Below are 9,432 nucleotides of genomic sequence, written 5' to 3'. Positions count from 1 at the left end.
CAGGAACTATCCTTGGTGACCCCCTGAACGCTGTTGGGTAGAGTTAGATACTTGGACAAAATGTATGCCTATTAGAAAGGAAAAGCAGGGATTGATAATCATAGCAAACCAAAAGTGTCCACGACACACATGCTGGATAAATGCTTTGCAAGGTGTGGAAAGTCCCAAAGTACGAAATGATGACGATTCTACCAGCCTAGTGCCAGCATTGGTTTGAATACATTCTTCTGCTGCCACTTGAAAAAAAAGAGGGCTTGTTTTCTTGTCCATTCAGCTAACATTTATGGCTTGCAACTGAATGGTCTGATTCATTCATCCCATTTGACTGGTCTCATAACAGGAAGTAATTAAAATATCCCAAGGGATCAAACAGCCCGCTTGTAAAATTGGAATATTTGAAAAAACACAAACAATTCCTTCCTTCTCTTCCTCCCAACTAAACCACCTTCACTGGTGGTATCAAATAAACCCAAACTCTGTTTAAATGAAAAGAAAGAGATTCCAAAGTCTGTTTAATAACAAGACATAGTCATGGATGCTTATTAGAAACAATCTTTTTTCAGTGTGGAGCTAAGGTCCTTAAGAATTTTAAGAACTGGCGCCTCACTGGGAATAGATGTGAAAACTGAGTGAAGGATCACGTGATGTGTAGGCAGCTTCACAGGAGTTCATTTCTCCTCAGAACACCAATCTGCTTGTGCGTAATCCACTGTGGTACTCAGTGTGGCATCCGTCGGGGAGAACAATTCCTAGTGCCGGGAACCACCTGCCAGACATACAGAATTTTGACAGAGTGGCATCTGTGTTTTCCTTTGGGGAACTATGTCTTTCTCGTTCTCCCCATGTGGTTCTGGTGGTGCTGACCCAGCTCCTGGTAGGGGTGGGCCTATCACACAGTAGTGTATTCCATCCTCATCCAGGCAGCAGCTGGTTATTCTGCTAATGTTTACAAATGTCTTTGCTTTTCAAATTTATTGAAGTACAATTTACAAGCAATAAAATGCATGATCTTTGACAAACATAAACTCTCAGGTAAGCATCCCATATCAATATATAAAACATCTCTATCACCCCACTTCCATCATCCCAGAAAGGTTTCTTATGTCACTTTGTAGCTAATTCTGACACACATCCATACCCAGTGCCCCTTAACTCCCATCCTAGGAAGCCATTGTTCTGATTTCTATGACAATAGATTAGTTAACCTGCTCTAGAACTTCATTTCAATAGAATCATACAACATGTACTATTTTGTGTCTGGCTTCTTTCACTCTGGGTACTATTGTTGACATCAGTCCACGTTGTTATATGTACTAGCAGTTTATTCCTTCTTATTTCTGAATAGCGTCCAATTATGGAAATACAACACAGATGATCTATGCACCTGCTCATGGACATTTGTGACGTTTCCAGTGGAACAATTATGAATAAAGTTCTTATGCATAGTCTTGTATAAGTCTTTGTGTGGACATACATTCTCATTTCTCTTAAGTAAATATCTAGGAATGAAATTATTGGATCACATGTTAAGTGAATGTTTAACCCTATAAGAAACTTCTGAAGTCTCTTCCAAAGTGGTTCACGATTTTACACTCTCACCAATAATGTAGGAGAGTTCTAGCTACACCACATCCTCATCAACATTTACATCATCAGTCTTTTTCTTTTTAGCCAAGCATATTGAGGTACAGTGACATTCTATTGTGGTTTTGTTTTGCATTTTCCTGATGACCAATGAAGATGCTTATTGGTCATTTGTACTGAAGCACTGGTTAAATTCTTTGATCCCATTTTTAAAACTGGGTTAGCTTTCTTCTTATTATTTCATTGTAAGCATTCTCTAAATATTCTGGGTACAAGTCCTTTGACAGATATGTGTATTAATAATATTTTCTCCTGGTCTGTGGTTTGCCTTTTCAGTTTTGTAAAGGTGTCATTTGAAGAGCAAAAATTTTTAATTGTGATGAAATGGTATTTGTCCATTTTTTAAATGATTTATGCTTTTTTGTTCTACTAAGCAAACTTTACCTACTTGAAGGTCACAAAGATTTATCTCTTATACTTTATTAATAGAGTTTTCTAATAGGTCTTGAAGTCAGGTAGTATAAGTCTTCTAACTTTTTTTCCCCAAAATTATTTTAGGTATTCTAGATCCTCTGCTTTCCCGCATACATTGTAGAATCACCTCTTCAATTTCTACAAGAAAGTCTGCTGCGCTTATGACTAGAATTGCATTGAATCTGAGATAACTGACATCTTAACAATACTGTATTTTATAACCCATGAATATGAAATACTTGTATATTTAGATCTACTTTAATATCTCTCAGAAACATTTTGTATTTTTGTACATTTTAAGGGTTGAGGTATTAAAATCTTTTTCTAAATTTATTACTGAATATTTTATTCTTGATGCTATTATAAATGGTATTTATTTCATTTTCAATTGTTTATTGCTAGTATATAAAAATCCAATTTATTTTTTTTACTGACTTTGTATTATGTGACCTTGTTAAATTCTTTCACTATTTACTTTTTTAAAACTGTCCTTGGAATTTTCTATGTAGACAATCAAAATGTTTGTATAATGTTTACTTTCTTTCTCCTCAATATCCATGCATTTTTTCTTGTCTTACTGCACGGGCAAGGACTTCCAGTACATTACTGAATGGAGGTAGGAAGAGCAGGTATCCTTGCCTTGTTCCCAATCTTAAGTGGAAAGCAGTCAGTATTTCTCCATTACGTATGCTGTTACCTGTAGGTTTTTCCTAGCTGTCTTTAATGAAATTGAGGAGGTTCCCCTCTATTCCTCAGTTGATAAGAGTTCTTATCATGAATGGGGGTTGGATTTTGTCAAATACTTTTTCTTCCATTATCAAGATAATCATGTGATTCTTCTCCTTTATTCTGTTAATGTGGTGAATTACATAAGCAAATTTTCAAGTGTTAAACCAATCTTGCATTTCTGAGATAAATTCTACTCGGTCATGATATATTTTCCATATTATATATTTTCTGGATTTGTTTTGCTAATATTTTGTTGAGGAAGTTTTCTCTATGTTCATGAAGAACATTGGTCTGTTAGGATTTTGGTTTCTGGTTTATGCTACTCTCATAAAATGAATTGAGAAGAATTTTCTCCTCTATTTTCTGAAAGAGATTGTGTAAGTGTGGTATTACTTCTTTCTTAAATATTTGGTATCTGTTTGGTAGAGTTCACCAGTGAACCCATGTGGGCCTATACTTTTCTTTGTGGAAAGGAATTTAAAATTACAAAATAGATTTTTAAAAAATGTATAGGGCCATTTAAACTATTTTTCTTGGGTCAATTTTGGTAAGAAGTGTTTTTCAAGAATTTTTCTAGTTTATCTCAGTTATTGAATTTATAAACATAAATTTGTTCAGAATATTTACTTACCCTGTTGATAGCTGTAGGATATGAAATGACATGCCCTCTTTCATTTCTTATATTGGTAATTAGGATTTCTCTCTCTCTCTTTTTAGTTAGTCTTACTAGAACTTCATCAATTTCATTAATCTTTCCAAAGTATCTTCTTTTGGCTTTTTAAACTTTCTGTAAAGTTTATCTTGCAGTTTCATTGATTTCTGTTCTTTATTATTTCTATCTTCTTACATTGCTGTGATTTTTCTAGCTTCTTAACATTTAAACCTTTCTATTTTTCTAATATAGTTATATATTTTCCTCTAATAACTGCTTTGGCTGCATTCCACAAATTTTGATCTGTTGTTTTCATTACGATTCACTTGGAAATATGCTCTAATTTCCTTTATGGTTTCTTCTTTGACTCATGGATTATTTAGTGTGCCTTATTTAATTTCCATATATTTGGGGATTTTCTAGATATCTCATCGCTATTGACTTGTATTTTTCTTTCATTGTAATCAGATAACATAGTCTATAAAGCTTTAACCTTTTTAAATATAATGAAACCAGGATAGACTAGGATATGATCTATCTTGGTGAAAATTTCATGTAAACTTGAAAAGAACATTTATTCTGCAATCGCTGGGAAAATATAACTTTAGTCATGTTGGTTGATAGTGTTGTTCAGATAATCTATATGCCAACTGCTTTGTCTATTTCTTCTATCAATTAATAAGAGAGTATGTTAAAAAATGTCCAACTATGATTATGTACTTATTTATTTTTCTCTTTAGTCAAGTTTTTGTTAATGTATTTTAATGCCTTGTTATTGGGCATATAAACATTTAGCATTATTGTCTTCCTAATAAATGTGCCTTTTATCATCATGAAATGTCCAGTTGCTGAGATTATCTACAGCAATCATCTTTGTCTTGCCATCTACTTTGTCTGATATTAATATAATCATGCTCGTCTTATGCTTACTGTTTGCATGGTAAATCTTTTTTCATCCTTTTACTGCCAATTTATCTGTATCTTTATATTTGATGTATATCTCTTACAGGCAGTAAATAACACTATTGAGCCATCATTTAAAAAACAAGAAACATCACATAGAAATGTGAATCTCTGGCCTCTCTTGAGATCTGGCAATAATAGGTAGCATTCCCATAGGCAACGTCTGGTTGGGCAGCTGCTGCCCCCTATAGATTCAGAATGTTCTCTCCAGTCCCCACCCTTCTCCAGTGTTTTCCAGACACTGGGGCTGAGTTGCCATGTTTTAAGGGGCTGCTGCTGTCTTTCTCATAGAAAAGAAATATTTTTTCAGGCAAATATCTCCACTAGAATATGAAGACAAAATGTAGATAGGAAGGTTGTATGTTTAAAGACAAAAAGGAGATAACACGTACCTGGCCCACTTTATTCATGATGCGGCCTGTCTGGCTCCCGTAGGTGCCTGAGTTTTCAATTCCTGTTGTAGTAAATACTCAAGTTCTGTTTGAGATGATATAACTTTGAGCGTTAGAAATTCAAAAAAGAGAGGATGGTTTCAGCCTAGACATAGGCATTTTCTTTTACAAATGGCTATTTTCTCCTAGTAATGCATTTTAAAAACAATGTCAAGTCTATACTAGTATGTATATAATAAATATATGCTCACAAATAAGCAGATAACTTTATTCTGATCAATAATACCCAACCAGAACAATGCTCTGATTATTAAAACACATCTCCATAAGTAAAATAAAGTAGTTGAGCCAATAGTTAGATCCCAGCTCTTCTGCCTTGGCCTTGAGGGAAATTGGCCAACGAGAGATAAACTTCTGCTTCTGATGCAAAAGTTTTGTGGAGAAAGACCAGTGTGAAAAGCTTCTGATGCTAAGATGGGCAAAAGCTGGAGACACATTCAAACAGTTCCATGCTTTGGTCCCCAGCTGGGGCTGCCAACAGCTCCTATTATATCCCCACTATAAGGAGGATGTCTTAAGACCCAACCCTACTCCTTCTGTTTTCTCCAAGAAGGGCAAGATGGATCCTGCACAGCTGGGCCTGGGCCCAGAATAACAGTCAGGAGGTTGACTGCTTTATAAGATTGCTCCAAAATCCCGTGAAATGAAAGTCAAAGTGTACTATTAGGGCCCTAACGCAGGACCATCTAATCTTCCAGGTGCTGCTGCCCCTCTGGATTTATCTCTGGGTGGCCTTGGTGGGTGATGGTGGTTTGGAGGCTGTGATGGGAGTTGCTACCCACTCCATCTGAGACCGTCACTTAAGAAGGGCCAGAACCCTACTGGATTCATTTCCTAAGTGAGACACATGGCTGCTTCTCTATTTTCCTCCCTGGGCTTCAAATCTGAGGCTTTTTGAATTCTGTCAGCATTTAGACTTCCTAATTCCTTTTCTAAAGTAGAGGCTGAGACAGAGGACCTCTTCTGTACAGTTTCTTCCAGCATCAATTATCTTTAATCCTAGGAGTAAAGAACGTTATATCACTTCTGGCCCCTAGATTCTATTCTCTACATGTTGCAGGTTTGTGCATTTTGTAGAAGCTCCCTGGGGGTTTTCTGTCCATCTTCTTTTGTTAGTTTGGTTGTTCTGAAGGTGTGGAGAAAAGGAACAGCGCCAGGCTGGCCATCTGAGTGCGGAGAGTTTTTCTTCCTCCCGGTGAGGTTTCAGGGTGTGTGTCTGAAGAGGCCAGCAGGGCAAAGGTGAAGAGATGGTCTGTGAAGCCTCAGAACTGGTGAGGTGGAAGGTCCTCAATCTGAAGGCTCAGTGAACTGGGCTCAAGTTCTTCCTCTGCACCTAACAGGTGTGACACTGGACAAGTCAATTAAGCACCGTGGGTCTCAGTTTCATTATTTGTAAAATATGGGAGTGACATTGGGGAGGATCTATGGTCCTTCATATATAGGCCTCTTCAAATGGATTAGAAGCCACCTGAACTAAGGCTATGAGTTCTACCTCTTCACAGTCATGATGCCCAGTGCAGAATCTGGCACATAATTGTATCAGTTAGGCATGAATTTGGCTGCTAGTAACGGAAACCCACTAATAGTGGAACACATTGAGGTTATATTCTCCTGTTACAAGAGAACTACAACTGTACTGGTGTTGGTTGAGGTGCTCAGTGAGACACTTTCTTTCCCTTTAGATTTAATTTTTTAATTTATTTTTTCAGTAGAGTTTTGGAGGACCAAGTTTCTTTCCTTCTTTTCCCCTTCATCCTGTGCATGTTGGCTTTTGTTCTCATTCTCACCGACTACAGTCCCAAGGGAGCTGCCACATTGCTAGGCATCAAAACCATGTTCAAGACAAGAGGAAGTGGAAGCAACCTAAGTGTCCATCAACAGATGAATGGATAAAGAAGATGTGGCACATATATACGATGGAATATTACTCAGCCATAAAAAGGGACGAAATTGGGTCATTTGTAGAGATGTGGCTGAACCTAGAGTCTGTCATACAGAGTGAAGTAAGTCAGAAAGAGAAAAACAAATACCGTATGCTAACGCATATATATGGAATCTAAAAAAAAAAAAAAAGGTCATGAAGAACCTAGGTGTAAGACGGGAATAAAGACACAGACCTACAAGAGAATGGACTTGAGGATATGGGGAGGGGGAAAGGTAAGCTGTGACAAAGTGAGAGAGTGGCATGGACATATATACACTACCAACTGTAAAATAGATAGCTAGTGGGAAGCAGCTGCATAGCACAGGGAGGTCAGCTCGGTGCTTTGTGACCACCTAGAGGGGTGGGATAGGGAGGGTGGGAGGGAGGGAGACACAAGAGGGAAGAGATATGGGAACATATGTATACGTATAACTGATTCACTTTGTTATAAAGCAGAAACTGACACACCATTGTAAAGCAATTATACTCCAATAAAGATGTTAAAAAAAAAAAAAAAAAGACAAGAGGAAGGAGAAAGAGGCAGCACCAACCATTTCTGTCTCTTTTATAATGAAAGTAAGAGCCTCCCCCAGAGCCACATCAGGTTATGTCTCATTGGCTATAACTGGGTGACATGACCACCGCTAGCTGAAAGGGATGCTGGGAAAGCACGTGCCTGGCTGTCCAGCTTCTATAGTGGGAGGCAGCAAGAAGAGGGGTCAATAGGGCCATTGGGTCAACAAATATTTTAAGATAAATACGACTAGAAAGTAAGTTGAAAAATGCTTCTCTTTTCCCAAGTGGAATGTACCATGCAATTATTTTGAGGAAAGAAGCGCTTCATTGGATATGCTTTTAAATTATTCATACTGCTATTTTGTTTTTATGTGGCAAAACAGGAATGACCTACGTGCTCTCTCACAGGTATGGGCAGGAAGTGGAACTAGAGGCAGGGTCAGAGTTCGTGAAGAACTTAGCTTGGAGGGATTTCACTCTGATGTTTTCCTGAGAGAATACTTCGCACACACTCACCTTATGATCAGAAAGGCATTGCTTTCGTGTGCTACAATTGGTCTTCTCCTCACATGGCCAGCCAAGTGCAACTAGTTGAGAAGTTCCTGGTTCTGACTGGTTTCCATTACCTTGTGATTCACGCACATTTGAACAGAAGGGTGACACATTCACGGTGAAAAGGAAATTTCCCAGAATGTGGCATGGACACAGAATGCAGTCTCTCTTCTTCACTGAAGCGCAGTGCTATTAACACAACGAAAAGGTGCATGAAGATCACTTAACAAGTGCCCGGCATGCAAGAGGCACTGAATACATGTGAGATGGTATGATTTTATGACTGTTAATAAGAATGATGTTTCTTTTCTCCCTGCCCACCTTGCCAATAGCATCTCCTTTTTTCCATATTACCCTGACGTGTTTGGACAAAATGATAGGATCCAAGATTGAACTACACAGGTCCCTGGTCCCACTCCTATTCTCTGGGGGGCTTCTGAGAGAGCCTCAGGCAGGCAAGACACGCTTGAAGTTTTCTCAGGTATGTCTGAAGTACTCTGGCTGGATAAACTGTCATCACACAGAACCTGGCCTTCTAGGGATGCAACCTGCAACCCTAATTGTTGCTTTCAAAACTTTCTCCTCATGGTAACCGCTTTATTTCCTGGTAGAATTTAATCCTATCAGTTTTTTGAACACAATGAAAAGGAAGTTATTTACAATGGATATCCCTGCATAAAAGAACTACCAAGTTCTCTAGCAGAGATCTCTTCTATACAGATAGAAGTGCTTTTGAATGCATCTCCTAATAATGGCTGATTTACAATGTTTGCTTGATTTTCTGTTGTCTTATACATGAACACTGGGGAAAGAACAGAGGTCGGTGTAGGTGTCTTGTTTACAAGGCGGTCACTGATGTTACAGAGATAACTGTGAGGTGTAGACTCATTTGTTGTTTCTAACTTTTCTTTCATCTCCCCTTTAGACTGGAAGGTAATAAAGTGTAATGATTAAGGGGCCAGGATTAGGAATCAGAGAATCTTGAGTTTAAATTTTGACTTTGCCATTTTATAGCTCTGAAACTTTGGGCCTATTACTTCTTTTTTTTTTTTAATTGAAGTATAACTGACCTATTATTCAGAAAGAATAATTATTCTCTCTGAACCTCCTTTCCTTATCTACAAAGTGGGCAAATTAACACCCATCCCACAAAATTATTGCAAGCATTAAATAAAGTGTTCACTTCCAAGTGCAGAAAATGCAACCCAAACAACTTAAACAAAAAGAGAATGTATTTGACTCACATAATGAAAAGAGTTTCAGGTACAGCTGGATCCAGGGGCTCAAACACTGCAATTAAGTCCAAATTTCACTCTACTTTTATTCCACTTCCCTCCATTGGCCCTATCCTCAGACAGATTCTCCCTTAGGGGATGAAATAACTCCACTCTTTCTCCTCCAGTTTCAAGTCCACTGGGAAAGAGAAGATACCTCTCTTACAACAGTCCCAGCAAAAATGTCATTGAATCTCACTGGCTCTGAATGGATTATCCCAGAACCAATGCAATGTTATGACTGGTCAGGAGCCCACCTCTGGAGCAAGGGGTTAATCAACACCACTTGCATGGACTGAAAATGCAGTGGTT

This window comes from Balaenoptera ricei, chromosome 5 (assembly GCF_028023285.1).
Source record: "Balaenoptera ricei isolate mBalRic1 chromosome 5, mBalRic1.hap2, whole genome shotgun sequence".
NCBI lineage: Eukaryota > Metazoa > Chordata > Mammalia > Artiodactyla > Balaenopteridae > Balaenoptera > Balaenoptera ricei.
The sequence above is the reverse complement of the archived record's forward strand: the minus strand, read 5'-3'. Positions refer to the sequence as shown.